Source organism: Cuculus canorus, chromosome 6, assembly GCF_017976375.1.
Source record: "Cuculus canorus isolate bCucCan1 chromosome 6, bCucCan1.pri, whole genome shotgun sequence".
Taxonomy (NCBI): domain Eukaryota; kingdom Metazoa; phylum Chordata; class Aves; order Cuculiformes; family Cuculidae; genus Cuculus; species Cuculus canorus.
This window is the reverse complement of record NC_071406.1, coordinates 13,467,341-13,494,870: the sequence shown is the minus strand read 5'-3', so window position 1 is coordinate 13,494,870 and position 27,530 is coordinate 13,467,341. Positions and strand designations below refer to the sequence as shown.

The window sequence follows — 27,530 nt, the reverse complement described above, 5'->3', positions numbered from 1 at the left end:
GATGGGAAAGTGAACGGCTGTGACTCTGAGCTGTGTCCTCAGTGTCTTTTGTGAGGGCCAGGAAGAAAGGGCTGGAATGCTGGAGATGGGCTCCATCAGTCTGTGCTTTGGGTGAAGTGCACCTCTAAGTTAGCATCAGGTAAGCAAGTGTTAAGGCGGGTTTAGCAATGTCCTGGCAGCTTGCTCCTGGGTTCATGCAGCGTAGTACTGGGGACAGACCCAGCCTGAAAGTGTCTAACATGCTCCATTCAGAACACATCTGCAAATGACTTCCAGACCTGCCAGGCTGGGGACTTTAACTAAGCTACATCTCCTTTGGAAATGTAGAAATTAAGGTGAAATAATTAGCAACCGATCAGTACTGGTCCCCTGATTCAGTCTTCCTTTGTTATGGTTTACACCCATAAATCCTGGTAGCTGTCATAGGCGTGTGCGTATATGTGGGTGGGGAGAGGAGGAGAGAACTACTGGTATTGATCAAACTGGATCTTAAACTCCGGTTTGTGTTGAGCCAGAAGGCTTAATCATCTATCTTTAACAGACAGTGAAAAGCAACACTGGGCTTGGTAGACCGCGCGTATAGTGCTGCTTGGAATCGCTGACTGCTGCTGAACCAGGCTTTAGATTTTGGAGACGTTGTCCAGAGACAGAATTGTGCTGGTGTCCCTAAACTTTCCTGGGTCTGAATAATGTTTTTCTAGCAGAGGTTTTGTAAGTATGAAGCCTGAAGCCAGCATAAAGAAACTTTATGATGTGAAAATTAAGTTTTCTCTAGTAAGTTGCAGTTTGTCAAAACAACAGCACGCATTCCAGTAGGGCTACAATCTGGCTGGATGCAAAGATTTCTTCTCTCCCTTTGAATAGCTGAAGAAAATGGAAAGCTGGCATGTCAGTGCTGCATGGATTTCTGCACATCCCTTTTAACAGCTGGGATAAGCTACTCTGCTTTATCACACATTTCACTTGCGTTATGAATCACTGCCTTCTGTCCATGCAGCTCACATACAGGATTCTTTGCTCTTCGGAAGCTCATGTGTTTGGCTGAGGGGAGCAAAAAAAGGTTGTAAAAGGACTTTCTCAAGGATAAGATGGATCTCAAATTTGGTTGTCAGACAAGAAAGGAATTGTCATATAATTGGAGCAGGCACTAACTGATATGTCTGCTTTTGGGGGAAGTATTTTGGGAAAATTCTCTCTGTTTCCCAATAAAGCTCTTGAAAGTGTCTCACAGAACGGAAATTCCGTACGTGTTTTTTTCCTCTGGAAGCAAAAAAAAAGAACTGATTTTAGCTGATTAGTCTGAAACGAAAGAGAGCAGCTGTCTGCCCTAACTCTCAGAGCAGGGGACTTAAAGCCCCCCTAAACTTCATGTAGAGCAGGGGACTTAAAGCCCCCCTAAACTTCATGTAGAGCTTGGACTCATGGAGCTCACAAACCTCGTGCTCCTGCCAGCATCCTGGGATGGGCATCCTAGCTGCAGAAAGCAGCCTATGAAGTGAGGCTGCCTAGGAGCAGCAGAAGCTGGAGGCTTCAACTGTCTGCCTGGACAGCTGGTGAGAAATGAGGCAGTTTTCTGACCCACCCCCGCAGCAGGTAGCTTGAACTGATGCATAGATGCAGACATTTCCAATGTGGACAACCTGAGGCTTTCTGGTGGAAGCCTCTTGCGACAAGAGGCTCCTGACCTCTGGTTGTGTGTGTGTTGGCGTGTATGTGATGTGTAGCATATTGCTAATAAGGTTGTGTAAAGTCAATGAGATTTGGAGTCTTTCTGAAGCCCAGCTCGGTTGGGGAAGCTGCTCAGAAGGTCACAGTTTGGATAGGAACAAAACGGAGGTGCCCAACAGTTGTCAGCAGGTAGTCAATAAATCAGAAATATCCGAGTTGTTCCCTTTCTGCTTTGTGACCTCAGTATTTTAGAGCTTTCCCCTTTAAGGAAACTCACCTCTGTGTGAATTTACTCACAGCTGTAAGAACGATTTAGTTCCACTCATTAGTGATGAAGCAAAAGTACATAATAAAAAAGAAAGGATAATACATCACCTCATGTATTTTCTTCCTAGGCTTGAGGCATACAAGGCACTTTAAAGTATTAGTTGTTTCCAGATATAGTAGACGTACTGTTGTATGTTTTGGAAAACGTAACTGTCTAAGTAATGGGAAACCTCAGCCATATGCTCCACTATTAAATCTTTGCTCAGAAGTATGGAGAAACTGTTTTGCTGTATGCGTGTTTGTGAGAGTTATAGGCTGTGCAGATCAGCAAAGTGCAAATTAGCAGTCCTCTACTGTCCTGTCATATCTCGACGCACAATAACAGAGTTCAGAAGTTCATTGCTTGGGGGAGGCAAAAAAAAAAAAATTAAGAAAGTTTGCTCTGACTTACTCATGCTTTTATGAAGGCTGTCTGGAGCTGAATAACCCTTCGTGAACTTGTATCCTCCACCCCAGCTGCAGCCTTTCAGCTTCAACAAAGACCACTGGCTAAATCCAGGAAGCGGAGCAGCGCGTGGGTGCGGGACTGACTCCACGTTCACACCCTGCCTGCTGCTGGGGCGAAGGCAGCTCCTTGCCAGCTGCGGCACTCGCGGCCTGCGAGCAAAACCCTCTGCATCTGTGCGTGGAAAAAAGAATTCTTTACCGTCCACAGAAAACTGCACTTTCCAGTGTGTTTTTCCAGCAGCGCAGCTTTTTGAAACCACAATAAAAACACTGGGCTGCAGGGTTTTTATTCTTTACGTACCTTGCCGCACAAAAAGGGATGCCAAATGTTTCTCTGGAAGCAGAGTTTTCAGCCATGAGCAATGATTTAGGAGGGTAAGAATATCAGTTTTCAAGACTGTTTCATTTGGAAAACTTTGAGCTTTACTTGAGACACCGCTGATCTATTTCCTCTGCTTTGATTACTCTGCTTCCATATACATTTAGCCAGTGGCTGTTGTTCTTTACCCTCCACAAAAATCTGTTTTGATGCCCTAAACATTATCATCTTTGTTATGCTAAGGTGGGAGATGGAGCGGCATGCAGAGGGAGAGATAAAAGCAGTGTTGTTTTATGGATCCTACGCAGTGCACTTTGCAGGAACTTTTATCATACTTTGCACAGTGCTCCGTAGATGGTTTGTAAGACCATTTGAAAAACACCAACAGAAGAATATTAACAAAGATGAGTAAGCACAGATTTCCTTATTTTACAGGTGAAGAAGCAAAGCTTTGTAAAATTTGTTGGTATGGGATCTGGTCAGTGGTAAAAATGATAAAGCTCAGCTTGCAGGGCCATTACATCCACATGTTGTGCTAGTTGGAGGGAAACGGTAGTTTGAAGTGACAAAGGGAAGAAGTAGATACAGTAATTCAGTCATTAGACTTTGCTGCTTGTGTGGCATGACATGTTTAGGACATTTATGACAGGGTGACCTGGATTTCTATCATTGAGGTATAAAAACGATCCAGAACCTCAACTGCCCCTGAAAGAAGCTGTAATATTTTGGATTAGGGAACTTGCATTAGAAATTTAATTTTTGTTATGCTCAAAGACTAGAAGTTTCCTTGGAACTTCCAGTACTACAGCCTGAAATGAACTGGGCAGCCTGTTGGACTGAGGGGGAGAAGGTCCTCGAAGGAGCGGCTATTGAAGAGGAGTGCTTTACTTGCCCGATGAATTCCCTGAGCGCAGCTCTGTATTGGAAGTACTGCTACCTATTTTGCAATTTTTGTTAAAATGAGTGGTTAAAAATAGTTATAATAAAGTTCATGATGAAAGGTTAATGCAGAGTAGTTAGAGCTTTGCACATCTCATGCTGACTGGTGGCCTCTCCTGAGGGGGAGAGGACTTTGAGACTTGCTGCATTTGGGGATGTGTCTGAGGGACACTGTCGGGCGGGGACTCGAAGCCCACCTGCCCTATCCGGAAACAATTACAAGTCCCCTGGTGCAAATATCTACCCTTGAGAGGCTGAAACGTTGTCCCAGGTGCCTTGCAGAGGCATGTTCATTGGCTTTTCTGGCCTGCCCACTTGCACCAGGATGCCCCAGACTGCTGCTTGTGCGTGAGAATGAATTTGGGATTTTTCTTCTGCACAGTATTGGTCAAAGGCAACTTAAACTGACCCAGCTGTTACGGTCCTGTTTCCATATTTACCCTGCTGGTACTCATGCACTCACACAATATACACATTCAGAAGCTGAAAACTGATCTTTTTTTCTTTTTTCTTTTTTTTTTTTTTCTCTCCTTCCCTCCCCCTGCTTTCATCCCAGAGTCAGGTTTTTGTCTGGATCAGTTTACTGAACTGATTGACACTGTAACAGCGTTTAATGTGAGTGCAAGAGAAAGGGAGGGAAGATGGGAACAGGAGGGATGATGGGATCACAGCATCCCAGGCCCACTTTGGTGTAGGCCCTCCTTGATTGCGGGGATAGGCTTCATTTGTGGTGGCCAGTGGGGCATAAATGTGAAGATAATGTATGCAGGAGAGTACAGCAAAAACCCTATTGATCAACCTCCCAGGCCACTGGAGGTAATCCTGTATGTCAGCTAGCTACTCTGCAACCTAAATAGTATAATCTCTTAGATATTTTATTTTATGTTTATTTTATTTTAAAATTTGTTTTTATTTATTTATTTTATTCTTTATTTATTTTATTTTTTTTTTTAATCAGTTGGCATTGCAGTGGTTTCGCTTTATGTCATCTGCACTTAGTCTTGCTTCCGCAATGTGATACTGCTGCTTATCGGTGACTGGGATTATGCTGCAGCTGGAGCTGAACTGCTCATCCAGCGGCTCCAGGAGGAGAGCTGGTCTCCGGGGGCTGGTCTGAGCAGATGTACACCAAGAGTTTTGCAGCCTGCAAATGTCAGGCTGATGTTTTTTCTTCTGACTGAATATTTCTGTGTCCCCATAACTGTAGGTACAGTGCCTTTTCTTAAGTTGCACAGGACAGAAAAGTACTTTGGTCCTCAGTGAGTGATTTCCTCTAACATTTGTATTAATGCCCAGGAACACTGACTGACCGTCCTGGTCTAGCCTGCTTGTGAGCTGCTTCCTGCACACTTTTAGCAGTGGTTCAGTGTCTCCCACTGGGCTTGCCAGTAAACTGGAATCATCTGTCTTGCAAATGGTCTCATCTTTAATTAGAAAACCTTTAAAGTCTGCAAAGTCGCATGGGGGTGGGTGCCAGAGTTTGCGATTCTGTAATGTAAGTTCCGTTGCCTTGCTGATTTTAGATATAAAGTTTTTAAAGAAAAAATCTCTTAAGCCTCAGTATAACAGTACCCATTGAACCTTGCTCACAGATATACAATGGGTTAATCTGACCACACACCCTGCCCCTACCCCTCTTTCATATTTTTCCCCAGTGAAACACTGAAAAAGGTTTTCAATTCATTTTCTCATCTTTAAGCCCTATGGCCAGCTGTATGTGCAGACTCAATTTTATTTTTGCTTGCTGTCTCTTTGCAAGTGCTAATGTTTATTTTTTTGGTTTGTGCTGCAGTCCAGTATCCTGAGCCTGTTTGCTCTGTGTCAAATGTTAGCTTGTTTTTTCTATTAATTACATATTCTTCCTGGCTATAACTTTTGCTATCTGGCTGCTGCCACTGAGTTTCATCTATATATAATATGTATGCGTATAAATGCAACCCCTTTCTGATGAGAATGCTCTGTGGGATTGCTGTTTCTGCAGCCAGTGAAAAAACGCTGTAGGCTTCTTGGTGCATCCTCCAAACCCTTCTCTTCCATGTTCATCCTGTGTTACGGGAATCTACCTGGCCTCAGACTTAGAAGTACCCTTGTCTAAGGGCAGGACCTTGAGTGAGTTCTTTACAATTAAAATTGTTGAATTTTTCTTTTTGATGTTGTAGGAACCAAAAAAACATGACCATGACTCAGCTTATGGGGTTATGGAGAATGCTAAGTCTTTGTGATTAATGCAAGCTGCCCTGGAAGATACATAGGCCAAGGCAATATGGACCACAGGTCTTCTGTTCCCCATGACATTCCTATAAGTTCCCTCTAAGCTATATCATCAGGGAAGGATGATGCTTCTTTCCAGAGACTAAAATCCCCAACTCTGAGAGTTACTTTGTGGACAAAGCTTGAGTTGTGTAGAGATTATTAATGAAATAAAACAGCTTCATGAGAGGCAACCCTTAGTGCTTTGTCTGCAAAGGAATCGGTCTTTCATGAAAGACTTCATGTTCCCCTGACTTATTTATTTATTTTACATTGAATGAGAAAGGTTGTTTAAAAAGGGTGGTGGGGAAGGCCGCTGGGGAGAAGCCCCCTCCCCTGCTCACTCATCAATTCTTATAACATTAAAAAAATTAATTTAAATTGCTACTTTCCTCAAAATGAAGTGTAAAGCTTTCATAGTTCTGTTGTTTAATTTCCCAGCTGGATATGAAATTAAGGAAATTGTAATTGTTTGACCTCTCGCATCAGGGAGTCTAGGTATTTTTTCTTTTGTTTCACAGGAGTACATCTATATGAGAATAATGGCTTCCCCAGAGGCTCCATTTCTGGCAAAATACGATCTAATGAATTAAAATATATCTCCTCTTGTTGGTGCTTTTGCACACTGTGTCCTGCCCTAAGTTTAAGTTTGAGGTGGCTCCCATTGAATTGTCTGAACACTCTCAGCACATGTTCTCCCAATGAATTGTTCATCCTGAAATTTGTCTGTTGATTACATCCACCGGATTTGATCGGCTGTCTTTGTTATGCAGTTCACTATTTTTTCTTCACTAAGCATTACTAATGAGCCTTCTATAAACTTACAGCTTTTTGAGGTTTGATCCAGGAACCTTGCCAAATTCAGCAAAAACAACTAAAAAAGCATCACCTTCCCCCTTCCCCCCTTTTCTCTGTGTTCTTTGTTACTGAAGAGGTCTGCAAATTTCAAATACCATTTACAGCCAGACAAAACCCCCCTTCTCTTTTGGTGATTTCTCCAAAACACCAGTTGGTTATTGTTGGCAAGGACATCACACTGGAAAGGGCTAGCTGTTCTGCATGGTTTCGAGGCCAGAATACTGCTGGGATTTTCCCTGGTGGCTCGGTGGAGCTTGCCGAGTACCTGCCTGGGAGCCACAGGGTCCCCACACAGCAGGTGGACCCTTCCTGGGGTCTCAGTATGTTGACATTGCAGAACAAAGCTCTTCTCCACCCAGGAGTGAAAAATAATAGACTATCACTGAGGAAGCAACAAACATTGGTCTTGAGATCTCTGTGCTTGCTACGTCTGATCAGATGCATATAAGGTTTTTCGGGGGATCTAATACACTGTTTCTTGGAGAATGGCTAGGCATGTTGGAGCTTGGGGTAAGCATGCATTCATTTTGAGGGCTCTTACAGAGAAAGTTTTGTCATCAAGTCAGCACTTTGAGAGGTTTCTCGTGGTAGGAATGGAAGCTGAGCTGTCTTGCCACTAGGCTAAGGATATTTTGCTCTTAAAGAGAAAAGGTGAGCAAACACAAACTTCACTGATGTGTTTAGCTCTTGGTGATTGTAAGCATGAGTTCAACTGGATCTGTAATCTCTTGCTTAGCACGTACTTCCTAAATGGGCCACACAAGTGGCATTATGCACTCCCGTAGCAGCTGGTAAAAGAAGCTCCACTTGTGCAATGGGAAGTAGTTGGCGAGAGAGGACTGTTGGGAGGGTTTTGCCAGGAGTTAGTGGCCTAGAGAAATGACTTTGTCAAGGCCATGCAAGAATTGGTGTTGGGGCCTGCTTTGTCACATTTTAGGTTTTAGAAGCTTTGACTTTATGTAGTGTATCTGCCTGGGGTTTTAGTATGCAAGAATCTTCGTATTTGTTTCTCCAATACCAGTTGCTTTAGAAGAGGAGAACTTTCCAGCTTGCCCCAAATAAGTAAGTGGCAGAAAGCAGAGGGCTGACTGTGCTTCAGGGCAAACCTCTCTATCCCAGGACAGCAAAGGAGACTGCAGATGTCCGTCTGCACCTATGGGAGCTGAGGGAAGGGCAGGGGCTGCTCCGCACTGCCAGACTGTGTCAGTGTGCAAGCCACAAGCTGTGGGAGAGAAGGCTCTGCCTGCAGCAGGCAGGCAGCTGCGAGGCAGGCAGCAGCGACCAGCTTGCTGACAGCACGGTTCTGGCACCGCGAAGAATCGAGCCCTTTGTATTTCACCATCCAGACCTAACATACTGACATGGTCGTCATCAGATACACTTGACACATGTTTAAATGGTGCATCTCACTGCCTTGAACAAGTGGGAATGTGTTCTTGGACTGCTTTGCTTGCCACATTTCTACGGAGTTTCCCACTGTCCATTTTCCATAGTTACTTACAGCAATTAACTGGAATCCAGGGCTGCAGCGGCTGCATGCATAGCCTCTCAAACCACACCTGTGGCTTTTTTGTGTCGCATTTAATTCATTACTGAGTGATGCTTCCTGCCTTGTCATCTTTAGTCCTAGATGAATGAATGGTGTAGCTAAATCAGCTTAGCGCTGAACTAAAGCGGTAGTTCGTGTTTAGCTGTGGCTCTTGCACAAGTCGTGCGGAAACTTATTTGTGTTGGTATGACTGGGTGTTCACTGGAGGCTTCAGCTCTTTTGATATCGGATCCACTCACAGCTTGCATGTCCTGCCTCAGCTTTATTTTCCCTTCCAGAGGCATAGATACCACATGAATCACTGTGTCTTTGCAGAGGCTCCAGTGGGTGAAGGTATTTGTGCTGAAACCTCACCAGGTTGTAATTAATCTATAGACGAAAGGAAATGGTTTTGTGACAGCTAAATGAAGACCAAATAATACAATGTGATGAAAGGTATGCTCAGCAGTCTGATTCAAGATCTGAAGTTTATATGCATTTAGCTTTACAATGAGCTGAAAAACGTTTGAAACAAGAATTGCCTCAAGTCCCAGTTAGTGGCAGATAAAAGTAGACAGAGGAAAACCTGCAGGTAATTACATATTAATATGCAGAAAACTGAACAGAGATTTAAAAAATTACATCCTGTTACTCAGTGTATTTGAAAACATTCAGAAAGCTTACATATAGATTGTAAATGAGTGCTGTACACAAAGAGGCACGTACGTCATGTATTAGATACGTGAGATCAGGGTATGTTCCAGTGAACAGGCTGTCTCTTCTTCAGGCTTTAGTTATGCTGAAATAGAAAACATCTGATAACCTTTTAAAAAAAAAGTGCAGATTTTTGTAATTTAGCTGGATTGGGTTTTTTATTCCAAGTTTGGATTATTTCACAGAAGGAAAGAAGTTGCTGATCATCTTGTTTGAAAGTTAGATGTTTCTCCAGTAAAATATTTTGGGTTTATTTTGTTTCATTTCTGAAGAGGTAGTAATATTTTGAATACATGTTTCAACTTGTTCATCATCAATTGCACCTTTGATGCAGTTTCTCTCTCATTACTTCATGTGTAGCTGAGCTTTTAGCAAAAGACACAGTGGTAAACCTGGCAGATTCCCTGTAGTTTGGTGACAGTGACCTTTGGAATAGGCATTCAGAAATTGGTTAGCATTGAACATTTCAAGCAGCAGCGGGTCCTTAGCTAACTAGATGATCTTCCAGACTGTTGAGATTTCTCAACTTGTGTAGCATCATGGAATCCTAGAAATTTGGGGGGACAGAGACATGTGGGGGCTCTGGTCCAGCCCCAGTGGAGACTGTCATTAGCATCAGATCAAGCTGGCCATGGCTTTTTTGACATAGCCTTGGGAACCTCCAAGGATGAAGGCTCTTGGGGTGGCCTGTTCTGGTACTGCAATGCCCTCCTAGAGAAAAAGCTCTTCCAGATGTCCAGCCTAAACTTCCCAGGCTGTGAATTTGAGGCCCATGCCCTATGTGTACACAAACCAGGAAGGGTTTGGCTCCATCAGTTATAATTGCAGACTCTCAAATGATGCATGCTTGCCTTTTTTCACTTTTAATCAATTCCTTTGATAATCGCACAGCATTAGATTTTTGGATTTAAGCTGAAAGCAGATAATGTTTATGCATTTTTAATGGCATCTCTAATTTCATTGTGGCTATATCATACACATACCTTAGTAGCATTTGAAGTCTCTGACAGTATTGTTATTATTCTTACTATTGTTATCATCACCACTCTCTCTGTACTTAATATGAACATGGTATTTCAAGTTCCTATTCCTATTTTTCTCAGCAAAAAGCAGTGTTTTTATGACTGGGCAGAGTTGCATCCTCATAGGAGGATGAGTTGGATTCTGTTACGGCTTTAGCATCATCAACAAAATGATCAAGTACTATAAATTTGCATTATAATTATGATATCAGTCAGTAAAACAATATAACTTGATTTTCAGGTTGACAAAGTATGTGCCCTGGGAATTTGGAGGGAATATATTATTTTCATTTGGAAGCTGGATAAGTACTGACAGAAGTATTTCAAGAATATATATGTAGTTCAATGAAGTTATATTTGGCAAGTATTTTCTAATAAGCCCACGTTTTAAGGCCAGAACATTGCATTTTTAGTTCCTGTTTTATTTACTTATCATAAATGATAATAGGATTCTGTGTGTTTTTTTAAATATAATTTGCAATTTGCATGCTACACACCTACAACAATATTCAGTTCCACCACCCTCCCCATTTTTTTTTTGTCAAAGATGTGAATTATACCTTTATTTAAGTAGTTTGTTGATAACTTGAATCTTGAAATAAATGGTGGTGAAAAATTTTCATTTTCAATACTTTGGTTAAGCCCAGTATTTTCAGAACAGTGTAATAAAGTGGCTGGTGGGCTTCCTAGGGATGCTCTGGAACACCTTATGTGTGCAGAGGTGTATTGAGTACCTGACTTCTTGCTGTAAAATTTCTTTAAAACCTCTTGTGAGGGACATCCAAAATTGTCCACATGTGAATGATGGTGATATCTAAGTCACGCTTTGCCTCTGTTAGGGAGGATACCCAAAGTCTTATACAGGACCCCAGCTGCTGCTCAGAAGAGGTTATTCCTCTTGAAAACAAATATTTGCGTGTCTAGTGACATAGAGCTGTGGAAACTTCAAAGTTTCAGACTTTGTCTTCAAGATCTTTCTGGTCCTTCCTTAAGGAAGGCCTGTCTCAGTCATGCTCAGGATTTCAGGTGTTCTCCAGGATGACTTAAAGGAGGCAGTGAAAGCAAAGGGCAGGGTAGCATGGAGAAGGATGCTGTCTCTCATACCACATATATGAGCACATCTGCTGTGATATTAAGCAATACCTCTTCCAACAGCAGCTGGTTTTACATCTATTTGTGTGGGTGTCTGATACCTGTCAGCTGCTTTGTGAACAAACAGCACCCATGGGAACTGAGCACCCTGACTGCACAGTGGCATGATTCTGTGAGTTTGCTTTCTTACCTTCCTGCCTCTCTCCTCCTCTTCCTCCCTGATTTCTATGATGCTTTCTTTTGTAGATGGCAATATAGGATGAGGCTGCTTTTCATTTCCATCAGTTTTCCCTGCTGTGACTAAATCTGTTGCAATTAAATTTTAATTGAGATGCACGCTGCTTAAATAGACACAAGACAGCTACAGCTATTGCTAATTAATTTTCTTCCAAAATGACAACATTTAATAATTATATTCCATGTCACTTAGATTATTTATACAAGTTTAACTCTGGGAATTTATTTAGAGACACATCAGCTGTGAAAGTCCTTTATGGTGTTAATCTCCTGTAAGGCAATCGTGATTAACTTGAGTAGTGAGTATGTTTATGGTGCATTTAGTAAAATAGCATGTAGCTCTGCAAGTTGGGAGAGAGATTGAAACATTTCTAGGAAAAGGTAATAGTGTTTCTAGCTACAGCATTCAAATCCAGAAAAGCCTCAGTGATAACAATCTGCGCTTCCGTATAATCTTTGATCTGATGATCTCTAAGTACTTTCTGCCTACAAATGAGCAAGCTCATGCCTTATGACAAAAATTCCTCCCGTTTCTCACTTCACCTTGTATACCACAAAGAGATCATCTGGTGTCCCACTTTGCAAAATTCCTTGCCCTCTGCTACATTGCTCGAGTACCAGGCAATGAAAATGAGCTTTTTGTATTTTAGTCTGAAGAATCCATTACTGGTTGCTGTCAGGGTGTTGGATGAGAAGGACCATTTGTCTGTTGCAGTGTGACAGTCCTTAGGCAGTACTGTGACAATCTGGGGAGTCTGTCTGTACAAGAATTCCTGCATCATGGCATGACTTGGTGTTTGCTGCAAGGCACGTCCTCAACCTTCGAACTTTGAATGCTAACCAAACAGGTAGAAACTTCTTGGGACAGTTGCAAGGGGAATTTTTCCAGCTTCTGCTGTGGGGGTGCACAATGGTGGTGCTCCCTCTGCAGAACAAAGGAGCCAGCTATCAAAGGTGAGACACATCAGCCTTGGGGATTTACTGGCAGATCAGTAAGCTTTGGGAAGGGCTGCAGTATCAGAGGGCAGGTGCTTTTTTTTTTTTGGCTTGAGGGCCTTATGTAAGGTGAAAATTAATGCCAGAAGCTACAGTGAAGGAATTTTGTGGGTCAGAGAAATAAATGTGGGAGGGAGGGACAGGTAAGACTTTTTGATCCCTCTGAGTACCCAAGACCAATAAAAGACAAAACTAGGTGAGAAAAGTGACTGCAAGTACCTGGTTGTGCATATTTCCTCTGCTAGCATAGAGTAACTCTTTAAAAACCTTGGCACCTCTCTGGTTGTCACTGTTATGTGTCAGTGCAAAGTTAAGCTGCTCTGGGAGCAGAGCTCTGGAAAAGTGTGTCTGCATTTATTAAGGACATTGGGGATTAGTACTCATACAGCAGAGCAGAATTAGCTGGATCATGCATCCCCCTTCCAAGAAGGCACTACAGAGACATTATCCAAGGACGGCACAAAAAGCAATTGTGCTGTGTGCTGCTGTGATATGAAGAGGTTAAGATTTTGTGGATCTGGAGGGCTGATCAGCAAGGCAATCGGAGTGTCTTAGCCAAAGGAGATTTGGTTAAATGGGTATACTATGAAATTCTTTTGTTGGATATATGGGACTGGCATATACTGTTCACCTTACATAAATTTCTGTGTCTTCTTGAAGCTAGTAATTTTGATTCCTTTTATAGTGACTACACAGGGTAAGTAAAAAAGTACCTTCAGAACAATTTCACTCTGTTAACATGCATTTGAGTGAAAAACTGGCTGACTGGTCATCTGTCTATCCTTGTGTACTGTCATGGAAGCAAAATTGCATTAAAAAAAACCCTTTTCATTGTTACTTCACTTTATTTTCCCGTCATCTTTGACAATAGCAAAACAGACTGGGCAACAATTAGTTCTATTTTGGCATCTATTTGGTTCCTTGTGCACTGTTGCACAGTGACAGGGTGAAGTACTTCAGGAAACTGCAACTTGTGTCTTTTAGAAGTAATGGAAACTTTTTGCATCTTTATTTTGCGGCTTTTCTCAGCACATTGTGGCTTATTTGACTGTCCTCTTAAGCAGGTACCACAATTAATTATATACAGTTTTTTATGCTTATTAGTTATACAGTCACAATTCTTGGCAAAGACACAGTGGGGTGAGACAACGGTGCATGCAGCCCCTTTTCTCCCCAGTGGGCCTATCCTGGGAGCTGAGGGCTGCTCCATTGCACCTGAGGAGACTGGAATAATTTATTCCTATAACAAATAGACCTCTTCCTCTGAGTGTTTTCCCCGAAGTTATTTACACATGATGTTATTTGCTTTGAGTTCTTGCATGTGCTGTAATTTGTATATGGTATTTGAGTTGCTGACGGTTTGTTCTTTTGATTGCTGATTTTCATAGTCCTGAAAAATACATAACTGTATCAGATAGCTGTAGGGGCTGTAACCAGAAAAGCCACAGGTCTCATAAAAGCTGGAAGCGTCTTCTCCAAGTTATAGTATGAGTTGTCATGTCCAGGTCCCAACCAAACAAACAAAAGACAGGGCAGGAGCCACGTGGCTTTTGGTCTTTTGTATCGTTGCACTGGCCTGCAAAAGGGAAGGGTTAAACATTAATGAATGTTCACAGCTACCAGTTCTCTGCTCTAAAAATCTCAGTAGGGTGCAGCAATGAAAAGTCAGCTCTGTGCATGCTTCTGATTCATTTCTCGGAAGGCATTTGCCTGGATATTCACATAAGTAATTCGGTTACCAGAGTGCGAAGGGGAGACTTCTAATGTTTTGTCAGTATGCCACTAATGATTTGGGGATGGCTAACAATTTTTGTTTTCAAAAGAACCCAATTTTCTCTAACTGTTTTTCTAATAAACATTTCTAAGTTAGCAATAAATCTGTGAAAATCTGAGTGTGCAGTAAAGATACAGTGTCCAGAATAGGAAGTGCGTTGAACTATCTCACTTGTAATGCATGAAGGGCTGGAAGAAGCCCAGGAGGACAGACAAAGTGGTCCCAAATGCTGGGTAGCTGTGGACATGCTTTAAAGACAAGAGGTTGTGTGGACATCTATAGCTGGTGACATGTCCCCGTTCTCTGTGCCTTTGGTTCTGTAAAAGTTTGGGCTCAAATGGATGACTGTAGGGATGGGAGATAACATATGTTTCATTTCTTCAGTAGAGAAAAGCCTAACTTGCTTTTCAGTCAAGTGCTAGGTTATGACAGCATGAAGACTTGAAGAGGTGTTTCAGGATTTCTAGTGTATATTTTTGAACGCTGAGGATTCCTGACACTGTGTTATACAGCAAGCAAGGGGGTATAAGAAATACGCTCTTTCTTTTAGTGAGGTACAAGTGAATTATGATATGACTTATGCAAATGATTATTCCCTTACTTGAGGAAAAACACTGTGCAAAGGCAGTTAACTGAAGAACCCTCGTATTTCTCCTAAAATCAGAATAATGAGTCCTAACAAATATGTTAACTGGTTCCTGATTTTTGGCGGGGATCTGATTCTCATCAAGGAGACCTGTAATAGAACAGAAGGCACTCAAAGTCAATAATTTCATTGGCGAAAACCAGTTATGAATGAGACTGGCAGTGGACAGTTCTGGTCTGTATGACTGAACGCAGTCAATGAACACACATTTAGTCCCTGACTGAAAAAAGTGCATATGCATTTACTGAAGTCTCCCTGAAGCCAATGAGATTGAAAGCATAGTGTGATAGGCTTTGAAGGGCTTTGAAAGAGGAGACAATGGTTGAGGCAAAACAAAAGAGCATGCCATCAAAGGATGTAAAGCAAAGTGACAGGAACAAAGTGACAAGCTAGGAAAATGCTCTTTGCTCCCACATTCTGAATGGCTGTGAAATCAGCTTTGTACTCATTAGAGCCAATGTAAAGGAACTTGCTGTAAATGAAAATGAATGGCTTAGAGGCTGGTGTTTTGAGTTCAGATGCGTAGGTGAGTGGCGGGAATCTCAAGGAAGTGCCAAACTCTGAGATATTGTGCAGAAGGAAGAAGGAGTCAGAGGTGGCCTAGAAGCAAAATCTTAAAATGAGGTTGGAGGAACCTGAGTACCACCTCATGTTTCAGACTTGAGTAACAAACAAGATGCTCTCTACCTCTACAGCAACTGGTATCCTTTGTCCTCTTCTAACCATGTCCAGACTGCTGTGAGAAGACATTTGAAAGGCAGACTGAGGTTTCTATGTGGTTGGAGGGAATCGGGTCTGAACTAGATCGATATGTGAGTAAAATGTAGGAAAGATTTACTGGAGAGAAATCCCAGAGGCAACTCTGAACAAAAGCTTAGAAACAGCTTAGCTGTGAATGAAGACGAAGATGGAATGAGAGTTACAGGCACAAATGGGATTTTGGTTTTGGAGAGAAGACCACCAAAGCAGAATGGGTTTGTGAGGAGAACGAGCAGAAAAAGAGACCAAGGGCAAGAAGAGCAAGAAAGGTGGCTGTGATATGGTTTAGAAGATGGTTGTGGAGGAATGAAGTGATAAAAATAGAAGAGCAGATGAAACTTTAGGATCATGGAAGGAGTTGTAGGTGGGAGGGGAAAGCCTTTTCTTGTTTTGACTGTCTTCTCTAGGAAGAATTCAACAACCTTGCATGCAGAAGAAAGGATACAGAGATAGATTATCGTTATTTTATGCATTAACATACACCTGAAATGATGTACAATAAGGTAAAGAAGTAATAACTGCTACTATTAATACTAAAAAGCTATATATGTATATATATGCATACATGCACTCTCCTGTAAAAGGGCTCCGTCCTGAGGAATTTGTATGAACACTTTGCATTTTATCTTAAATGAGATTGCTACTAGAGAATAAAAACAAACAAGGAAGAAGTATATGCAGGGTCTTATTAGGCTAGCCTTAATGATTTGAGTCTTATGTAATGAAATAATAAAAGCCATCTTTTGTGTGTGTCTAGTGGCCATAGCAGTCACTGTGCCCCAAAGTCTGGTATAGCCTCTGAGTAGCTGTGGGAACCCAACAAGAGTGAATGCAGTTTCCAGTGCTCAGCCTCTGGCCTGGTTACCACAAAATAAAGTTCTTTTGCTTCACTTGCTTCAACTGCCCAGATGCATGTACACAACATGGTTCTTAAACCACTCCTCTGAGCCATAGCAACCTCATGACATTTGCTAAAAGTTTACTGCTAGCCTACGTTTTGTTCCAGTAAGTTTTGTGGACATGAGATGTAGTGGCGTGTCATCTCAGCTTGTTTTGTATGTGGAACAGATCCCGCAGGGCAGCGTAGGATCAGACCTTCTCATATTCTCCGTCTTCTGTAGGCTTTGGAGACACCTCTAATGGGGCTGAGAAGGAAGGTTTTCCCCCTAGCTTTTGTAACAGAAGAATGAAATAAATTACTCTGTTATTTCTTTCCTTTTTGATTCTGGGCTACTTGCCAGCGGAAGAATCCAAGTTGGTTCTTGTAGGCTACGAAATAAAAATTGCATGATATTCTGATGGTGAACTGTTTCTTATCCGTCTCAGTCGTCAAAATACTTGTAGACATAACTGTATAGTAAAGGAATGTATGCGTGGCAACGCTGCCATTGTCAGGACATAAACACCTGGGAGTTTCTGTGTTCTGGGAGATGTTTATTGCTTGAGTCTTACTAAGTCCTTATTGCAAAAGAAAAAAAAAAAAGATAAGTTGAGAAGTTGTAAAATAGAGAAGTTGGAGAATCTTATCAGCAGAGACAGACATGATAATATTCAATCATTATAAATGCAGATGTTTTGATCCGTGAGGGTATGACAAATCAACCATTTATAACATGTGGATATTTAGGTCCTTAAGATAGCAGAGAATCAAGGTGCTCATCTAGGCTGCCTTTCTCTCTTTCTGCCATCAGAAGACTTTCCTGTACTTAAACTCATGCACATCCAGTGACGAATCTTAGACTTCAGCAGATTTTATGGAAAAATATCTGAACAAATGTCTCTGTGGTGCTAGAGTCTGTCAACAGCCTGAGTCCAGTGCTCTTCTCTTTTGAAACTGGAGGCCCTGTTTCTAATCTGAGTTTCTCTAGTTTGAATTTTAGATCTTAGCCTTTCTAATTACTATTAGGTAACTGTAATTGGTTTAGCTGCAGATTCTTGTAACCTGACTTACCTCTGGCTCAAAAAGCGTCTGTTGTAAAATTTTTGTTCGTTGTGTATGTATTAATATTACCAATCAAGTCATCCTGTGAGTGCCCCTCTTTTGAGATCTTTAATTTTCCTCATCGATAGCACTGGAGCCTTTATAATTTTCATCATTCTGCTTGAATTGTGAATGCTGGAGGTAGGCATAGTGTTCCATTAACAATATATCCATGGTTAGACAGAGAGGCATTATAACCTCCCAAATTCTGCATAGACAAACATGTTTCACTTCAGTTGTTTGTATACTGGCAATCTTCATTGAGCTTGTCAGCCACTGTTTGCTTGCCATAAACTTTCAAGTCATTTCCAGTCAGTATTTCTCAAACCACAGTCTTCATTTTAATCATCTTCCAGATGCGTAGCCTTGCATGTGGTTGCTTTAAAATATATAATTGTCGTATCTAGCCCATCTAGGGATAGAGAGCAGGTCACTAGTACAAAGCAACCATCTTTATTGCCACATCTGCAGTCATTTGTCACTGACAAACTTCATGACTCTTTATTTGTTTCTAATCACTGATACACAAAATGACTGTAGCTCTCCAATCATATGAATGTTTCCACCAGATTCAGTAGTACCAGTCTATTTTGTGTATTAAATGAGCTATTCTACTTCTTGTTTATTACTCAGGTTTGCAGCATTAAGAGTCTACGCAATTAAGGAATCTCTTTTCTTTGAGTCCCTTGGTACTTTGATTAATTTTAATCTTGACATCTTGATTTCTGGCTAAATGAGTGCTCATTTTCACCCTTGTCTTTTGTCATTAGCTTAATACCCTCCTGAATACTTTAGCCTGTCTCCTGAAAGACTTATTCCCTTCCACTGAAATGACAGCCAGCCACGTTGTACAATCCGTTTTCTCTGTAGAAGATGGACCTTTGCTGCTGAAAACTGAGGGGCTCTACCTTTCACTGCTTACTTAACTGTTAATTTTTGGAATTGTATATAGCCCTGTAACTGGAGTTGCAGCTTGCAGAAATCAGCACTGTTCAGAGTATTAATTTCATTCTCTCTCACAAAATTCTCTGAAAGGACTCTTGGTCATTCTTGACTCTTTCTTTGCCAGTGTGCTTGTCTCTTGCAGACTAGGCTGCATCACAGTTCATGGGCGCATCCCATATAGCTCTGTTCTCTCCTACTACGGGAGATAGTCCCACTATCGACTGTCTGATATTTCAACAGTTTTGGGGGTTGCAAATGTTCTCTTACTTGTGAGCATGAGGCTGGACTCGATGACCTCTATAGGTTCCTCCCAACCCCAATACTTTGAGATCCTGTCAGAAACTCTTCTCCCATTCCCATCTGGATGAATTTTTCTGCGTTCTCCCATTTATGAACTTCCAACCATTTTATGTGGTCTGCATTCTGCCTTCAGCTGGCAACTGTAGTTTTATAAAGACAATATGTGTTTCTACCCAGCATGGAATAGCAGCTTGTGTGGTGTATGTGTTCAGCAGAGGAAAACGAGCCAGTTGAAGTGTTGCTTTTTTTGTTTTTAATTACATTCTTGTTTCCTTCCCAGGCTTCTCTCTTCTACATACTTACACGTGCGTCTCCTGAGGGAGGATTCAATAAGCTGATGAAGTGAATTGGAATGTTTAAAAATAAACCAAAATTTTGTAATGAAACATGTTCTGAAAGAACCCAGTGCTATAGGGATTTTTGCAAGGATGCAGTCCTTCATCTATCTTTGCTTGAAAATAAAGTTTTTGCTTCCTTTAGCCAAATGAGGTTTTCTTATCCAAGCTTTGGAGCCTGTTCAGTGTCATCTGGATGGACTAGTCACTACAAGACAGTATTACTCATCCCACCCCTGCATAAAGCAAATCCATTAAACTTCACTGCATGTGGTTTGTATTTGGGGTTTCATTCATGAGAGTTGAAAGTGCCCAAACTACTGCAGCACAGAACGGAAGTGAAACCCTGGGAGGATTCTCCTTCAGTTGCCACCAGCCAAAAAAACATTCATTTCCACCTTCTCAAAAGCTCCTTCAAATCTAATTTAAAGTTAGATCTTTTTCTTCTAGCCAGATCTCCTGCACCAACCCTCGCCTGCTCTGTGGAACCTGCATGAATATCTATGTTCAGAATCAGTTTTTGCTCCCCTTGTAGAATGTGCATTTCACTTTCTTAGTGTCTTTTACGCATAAACCTGCTGAAAAGTCAACAGGTTAATTGACACTGATTTGGAATTAGTCTAATTTTGTTCTAAACAGTTTAACTGTTGGTCCTGCACCCTGGTCTTAACGCAGTCTGTGTTTAGCTGTTACCCACCTTGGTATATCTGCCAGGCACCACAATATTTTATCTGATGTGTCAGTTATTTATAGTTTCTGCTGTTGTTGGAGCACGAAGATTTGAAAGTGTTGGGTTTTTTTTTCCTGGCTTGCAAAGGTTTTCTAAAATCAAAAAAATACTTTTTCCTTAGATGCATGTGCACGCGTATAGGTAATAGTCATCTTGTTTATTTTTGGAAAAAAAAATCCCAGAAAATTCTATAACAGGAAATTGATGTAAATCCAAAGAAGTTTTCAAAAAAACAAACAGACAGCACCTTTTGCCGTAGTTCTCTCACTTTTACAACAACAACAAACAAATAAACAAAACCAAAATGAAGATTCATGGAGCAGTTATAATGATGACGCATCACTTTTGAGCAATTTTTGTTTACCTGGTGGCATCCTCCCATACTTTTGCAGCATGTTAACACACAGTCTGAATGCAGGAGTGTCTCGATTATCTTCTTTGACGATTATTTTGCATGTTGGAATTCGCATAGTAAAAATTTTCTCATGATAAGACAAGTAGGATTGGCTTTGTTTTCCTGTTTCACCACAAAAGGCTCTTCTCTCCACCCCCTACTCCTCCATTTTCTCACTTCTCCCAAAGTGAGAAACAAAGATAACTTCTGAGAGAGTGGAGGGAAAATCATGTACCCCAGCCTGCATGTCCCAACATGGACCAGTGCCGAACCTGTGTCTGGCTTTGAGCTTTTATGTCTGCTGCTATGTTTTGATGATGTATTGTAATTGTTTATAACTCAGCATCTGAAAGATAATTTCTGTTCAAGGTTCTAAGGTTGGCAACTTGAAGATGTACTTGAAGTGAGGAAATGAATGAAATTTATCTGATATTTTTGTAAATTGGTCTTATTTGCAAGGAAGCAGCAATGTTGAAGTGGCAATAATGTTCATGAAAAATACAAACAGCTGGCTAAACCCAAAGAACAGGTGAAATGTGAGTTCATTTATTCAATATCATCTCCTTTCCAATAACCACAGCCCAGAAAGTAAACGGCTTTAGGAAGGGTAAAAATGTTTACGATTCAATTCAGTGGCCTTAGTTGTTACCATCTGGGGCCATTCCTGAAGGATGCATGTCTCTGTGGGTCCTGTGTCACATCTGTCAGCCCTGCCCAGGACCAAGGGTGCCACGGTGCTGGGTGCCCGTGTGCAGGCACCAGCATCACACCCTTGCTATCCAGGGCCTGTTAGTGTCTACTTCCTGCTGGAAGGTCTCCAAGGATCATCCAACTGGTGAATGCTAGTTTTGGAGCAGGCAGATGAATGCTTAAAAGACCTTCCTACAGTGATACTTTCTGATCACTTGTGTCTCTTCCTGAGGTGTATCTGACATTGCTTCCTTTCATGAGCATGGCACCACGTGAAGCAGTGGATTGTGTTCTCGTGTTTGGGTTCTCCAGCAGCAAAGAATAATAGAGCACACTGGAAGGCCGCATTAATTGGAGCTGTTTGCAGCTCATACTTCTTCCATCAGAGCACCTTATGTGTCTCCATTTTGTTTCCCTGCAAGTTCCCTGAGTGTTTTCTGTCTCTCTTCTCTCTGTGCCCCCCTGCCCTATCCCTGCGAAGCTAAACATCATGCCATGCCTTCTCCTGCCCCAGCAGGGCTGTGTTTCCCCATCTCCCATGTTACTAGGTCTGTCTGCAGCCTCTTTCTTCCTCTTTCCCATGCTACTCTTTCCTTTCTCTATGGGATCTGCCATTGCCTGCCTTGTGCCTGTGCTTCCATTCACTCATATTCTTCATTATGATCCTACCTGTTGTAGTCCCTGTAGGGTCATCCCTCTTTCCCCTTATTTCTTCTTTGTCTTCTAGGCTCTTCTTCATTTTCTTAAAACCCCCATCTTTCCACATCCAATTGATCATCATTGTAAACAATCCTCCTTCTCTCATGCCTCCATCCCATCATGAACTTCTCCATACTTTGTCTCCTTTCTTTACCCCCCTGGGCAGAATTGTGCCCATTGCTGCCTGGAATATCCCTGGATGTTCCAGAACTGATTGGAGGTGATATTCTGAAGTTATCACATTACAGAGAAATGCTGCCAAGCACCAGGCAGTCCGGGGTGCGTTTTGACCCTTCACAGTAAGGCAAGAGTGGCTTCTTCCTCATGCCTTTGGCTTGCTGTTGCCATATGGAAATGGCAGATGGTGTTGATCAGGAAGTTAATCTAGAAGCGTATCCGTTTCATGCCATACACGAAAGACTTGTTCATTAAACTTAGAACTCTAATTTAAAGCCAATTAACAGAGTGATTTGAAGAGACTTGTTGTTTTTGAAGTTCAAAAGAGATGCTAAGTCTCTGATTTCAGCCTTTGTACATTCCAGAACCTGTATAACTATTGCAGTGTTGCCAACTTTCCTGTTTTGTTTTTTTTTTCTCTTCTTCCTTCCCCCCCCCTTCATTTTTTTTCAGTGATGCAACTTCTGCCATCGGCTGAAATTGTTTGGTGAAGCCTAGCTCTTTTAGGAATTTTAGCCCTACGTTTGGGGGTGGGTAGGCAGAACTTTTGTGTCTTTCTATCCTCTTTGCTGAAATCCATCACAGCTCTCTCCTCGGTATTATTATTCTGTAAGCAGGAGTTGGGGAAGGAGATAGGAAAACGGAAGAAGCCCTGAGCAGCTCTGTGCCCTCCTAACACCAATTCTGACAGCATAGGGTTGTCTCTGCTTCCTTTCCTCTCTCTCCATAAAGTCTCCCAGAAGCTGGTATGGACCTACCACAGAAGCTTTCTCAAGCTCAGAAAGGGCAGCAGAGGCCTTCAGACAGACGGCTATTGGTCTACAAATGCATGGCCCAGTGTACAGGTCTAATTTTCATGGATAATCTTTCCAAGCAGACAATTCCTAAGAAATACCAAGATGGGAAACCCTGTGTCAGGGGGATTCCAAAAGTGATTAGTTTGGAATTAATATGTATGATTCTTTTACTTCAGATTGATATTCTATAAACCGTTGCAGATCCTTCAGCAACAGACAGCGTGTTTGGGTAGTCCCAGAGTTTAGTAGTGGCAGAAAAACTTGCTTCGGTAATTTGAAGCTGTTGCTGATATAAAAGAAAATAAAGGGGTCAAGTTTTGCTGTGTTATAGAGGCTATGACTTCACAAGGTTAACTGCTGCTACTTCCTTGTGACCGAGAACATAATTTGGCCCAAACCCTGGGAGAATGAAAAGGATCACAGTAGCCACTGTATTAAGACAGTGTTCAAAACAGTTGGCTCACACTGAGTTTCATAAGCAGATCATGCATTCAGAAGGCTTTAGCTGCATGACACAGTCCACTGCAAAAGAAGGGATAGTAGGAGTATCTCTTTGTTTATCTTAACTAAAACAGCATGTCAGGAAACGCTACCAGGCAGTATTCTACCTACATGGGGGGTGATGTGGAAGGGCAGATAAAGCGTCTCTTTGTGGGTGCGCGAGGATCAACCTGTTGAGAGCTGCGTGAAGGCTGCCGTCAGTTATCCCAGCTCACATTGGTCATGCCAGGAGTCAGCAGCAGTGGGCCTTCATCTTGGCTGCTCTGCGGCGGAGGTGCTGCTGGTGTCAGCAGCCAACACACCTTTGCATCCGTTTGGGAGGGTTGGCACCTCACTGGCACTGCTGGAGCTGTGCATGAGGAGGTTGGGTAGAGGTGGACTTTAAATGAAGGAGACAGAGGATAGACATTGGTCTGAAAAACCCCACAGTATTCGCAAAAGTAGAGTGGCTTCTGAAAACCTCCTTGGGAAATCCTTTCCTGCTGCCTTTGGGGGCTGCTGGGCATGAAGGTAGCATTCACCATCTGTGGTGGCTTCTAGAAGATTGGACCCACGTGACGACATCATTGGCAATGCCTGCCCTCTGCCAGAGAGGCTCAGTCCCACACTCCTGCTTAGTCTTTGAGAAGTGGTGGCAAAACTGGTGATTTGTGTTTCACAGAAAAGCCTGGGGGCAGAAATATATGTTTCCTGTCTAGGGGAGGAGAAGGGGCTTGTTGAGAGAAGAAAAATCCCAGAGGAAGAAATAATGCTTTTTTGAAAAGTGTGTGCACATTTTGGCTGATGAGTATCTGTTTATTCCCAAGTTTTCTGGCAGTCCTGCTCAGGGTGATGGTCTCCAAAAAAGACAGGCATTTTGGGACATCACTTTCAACCATTCCTTGGGCACTTAGCAGGAGGGATTGTTTTATTAGGAAAGTTTACGGCTTCTTGTTTTCCCTCAAAGGCAAATGTGACTTTGTTGGTTTTGATTCTGTTGGGATTTCTCCCTTTTAATATACAACACAGCTGTTAAAATATCTGGGATTGTCTAGGGCAAATCATATAGCACATTCCTTGTTCAGATCTCAGATGGCTGCCTTTTTAGTGTTGCTGCAGAATTATATTACAGGGCATATGAATAGTGCTGGTATTAGTGTCAAAATCAATTACCCAACCCTCCTCCTGCAGAGAAAGCTACAAACCTTAGGAACAATCTGAGTAATCCATTCTGGGTTTCTAATTCTGAGTAATGATGGAGGGCAGAGACTCGTGCTTGAATAAGTGCACAGGGTCTTTCTCTCTATAGTCACTCCTAAATGCATGCTCTTTACAGGAAAAAGCAGGCTCCCTGTGAAACCCTTTTTCATGCCAAATGGCTCGCTGCTAAGATTAATCTGTCATTGAATTTATAAATTCTGTGTGGCACAGAGCAGCGGAAAAAGTTTAGCATTGAACAGAAAGCAAACTATGTATTGCTTAAAAAATGAATGCTGTGCTCCTGGATGGTGTGGATTGACTGCCTCCATCAATATATCTTCTTATCATGGTAATAAAAATACTTCCATAGCCTTGTGCCTCCGAGGATCTCAAAGCACTTTGCAAATAGGGTAAAGTACTATTTCCTATTTTACAGCTGTGGAAACTGGCTGTGAGAGAGGTTAAGCTTTTTGCCCAGGGACACAGAGGAGACTGTAGTAGAACCAAGATGGGTATCTAAATCTCCAGAGTGCTAGTGCTGTGTCCTGGTCACACATCACACCAAAGCACAGTGGAGGAGTCTGCTGATCAGTGACTCTCAGCCATCATGCAGAAAACCTCAACAGCTGGGATAAGAATTCAATGTCTGTGCTTCATCACCCCTTGGTCTCTGCCTCAGTCAGTGAGTGGAGGTGCTGAGCGGGACAGGATCCAAACAAGGAGAACACTTATGTTCTCCTAGGCTGGGACAGTCGGCTCCGATTGTGGAAGGAGAATGACGTTTGGTTGCTCCTGACTTGGGGAAAACATTAGAGCCTCACATCCAGCTTGCTCTGCCACAAGCACCTTTACGAAGGAAAAGTAATTATAGACTTATTACTCTAAATCCTATAAGATTAGAGTAGTTGCATTCTTTTTTTTTTCCTTCCTAATCCAGTATTTGAGAAGGATTTACCTGTTTAATACATCCATTTATTAGAAACACTTGTTTGTTGTTTTTCTTTTGTAATTCATAATTCATCTGAAAAGAGAGCATACAAGTACTAAGGCCAGGTTTTCAAATACAGGCCTGATGGCTCACCATGTTCCAGCTGGATAAATGACACATCTGAAAAACTGGGTCCCTACTGAACTGCCTGTGGCAGGGATTTAGAAGTCTCCCTTCAGGTGCCTCTCTGGAAAATAGCATGGCTCTAACCTGCTTGTTTTACAGAACTATTGCTATTACTAGTTGCTTCCTTCCCCTCTCTGGCTGCTGTGCTTCGCTGCCTGCAGCCCCCTGAGGAAGCTCCCTGGTGTATGAGGCTGCCAAAGGGTCAGGGTGACTGGAGAGGGAGGAGGCTGGGAGGGATGTGAGGGTGAGCGTCTGGTTTCAAACAAAAGTGCAAAGCCTTGAAATGAGGGACTAAAAAGAAACAGGTGGGGGGCTAGTAATATAGCCTCTGAAGTTTATTTGCTTAACGAACAGAAGCCCAGACTGTCAGACCTAGGTCAAATACTCCTCCACTTTGAGTGTATTTATTTCATACGTGGTCTGTAACCCAACCTGATTTCTGGATTAAACTGCTGTAAAGTCCTGGCCCCCACGAACCCATCTCATGTTTGCCGTCAAGCCCAGCACATGCCAGGGCAGGACCTCAAGGGGCCACTTCAATATTCACTGGAGCCTTGTGTCATGTGTAAAGCCTGTAATTGTGGGTCCTGTCATTTCCAATGCAAGCTGTGCTCTTTACAGCTGCAAATCATGACCGCAGATCCATCACTTAGTAGTCCTATTAATGTGAGCCCTGCCTGAAGGCTCCTGGCATAGGCTGCCTGGGCTGCAGCACGTAGCTGCTTGGTGGGCCACTATCCTACTGGAGCCCAGGCAGCGGTGGGAGTGCTGGAGGACCACATGGACCACGTGCCCGGTCCCTCTGGGGTGCCAGCAAGGGTGCCTTTGTTTTTATAGGAAAGTTTTGAAGTAGCCATTGAGCAGAGGAGAAAGGAGTTTTGGACAGCTTGTCTTGAATGGTGGTGCAACACGGAGTGTCTCCAACAGTGGAGGTGAAGGATTCTGGGAGCGTGGGACTGTGCTAAGGCGTGGAGCTTTCTGTGTAGTGGGGAAAGAGGGGCTTTGCTTTTTTGCTTGTCTGTCCTTGATGTTACAGCACATACCAGCAAAACAGCGAGAGAAGACAAGCAGACACAAAATAAAGTGGTTGTGCCAGGGTCGTGGACAACTAAAGGGTAAAAGTTACAAGTCATGCATATGAGTTCCAGAGATCTTCACATGCTTTGAAGTTTTTAAGAGTGTTAACTTTTTAAGCCAAGGTGTTCAGGAGTCAGTTAATACTCCAGAGTAAAGGGAGGGAATATTGAGCTGATGCAAAAGCAGTAAAACCACCTGCACACAAGAAAATGATTTCTGGTTTCCCAGACATTTTTTGGCTGATTCTATTAATTCCAGCAACATAAACAGCTAGTGCGCTCTAGAGTATCTCAGGAGCTGAAAAAAATTTGCATCTGAAAATTTGCATGTGAAAAATTGCAGATCTGCATTAAAATTAGAAAGGAAGGGAGGAATTAGCAGTGGGTTTTCCCAAGACCAGACTGAGGCTGGTAGTGCCAGGTAACTTTGGGTTCTGTAAAAACAGGAGTCAGGTGGAGACATTTGAAATAAAACAAGTTAAAGTGGGGTGAATAAAAGTATTTGCAGTCAGAAGTATGAAGCACGTCTCCTTATTTAAGCCCCATTTTTATGTTAAAATTGGGACACACAGATGTTTGCTTTTGGGAGATGAGATAAGTCTGAGTCATACGGAACAAAAGATTGAGCTAACAAAAAGTTTAGGAGCTGTTATTTTTCGTGGACCTAAATTGACAACTACCCATCCCCCGCTACCATATTATTTGTGTTTTGATATCTTTTTGCTTTGTGGAGCTTTCATGGGCACTTAAATCACAATTTGTAATGGGGGTAAGGCGATGCAGCTGCTCAGGATAGAACTTTCTTGGGAGGAAGAGGATTCAATATGTGTTAGTCCTAAACAGTGGGAGCTGGAAGGGCTCTGACAGACCTGCTGTGGCTTATCTGTAAGCACTGTTGAAATGTTCTGTTCAGGGCACTTGGTCAGAACCAGTGCACGGAATAAGTGCCAACTCTTTTAGAAAAAAACCTCTACCTTAACTGTATTTTTAGCTGTATTTTTATTGCAAGTTTTTGTCTGAGTCATTTTTTTTTGTT

At 42.3% G+C, this 27,530-nt stretch overlaps 1 protein-coding gene across 5 annotated transcripts in view; it reads left to right on the top strand.

Moving 5' to 3' along the window:
- GLI2 (GLI family zinc finger 2) overlaps positions 1-27,530 on the top strand; it is a 197,610-nt gene that overhangs the window by 22,456 nt on the left and 147,624 nt on the right. The window lies entirely within an intron of this gene.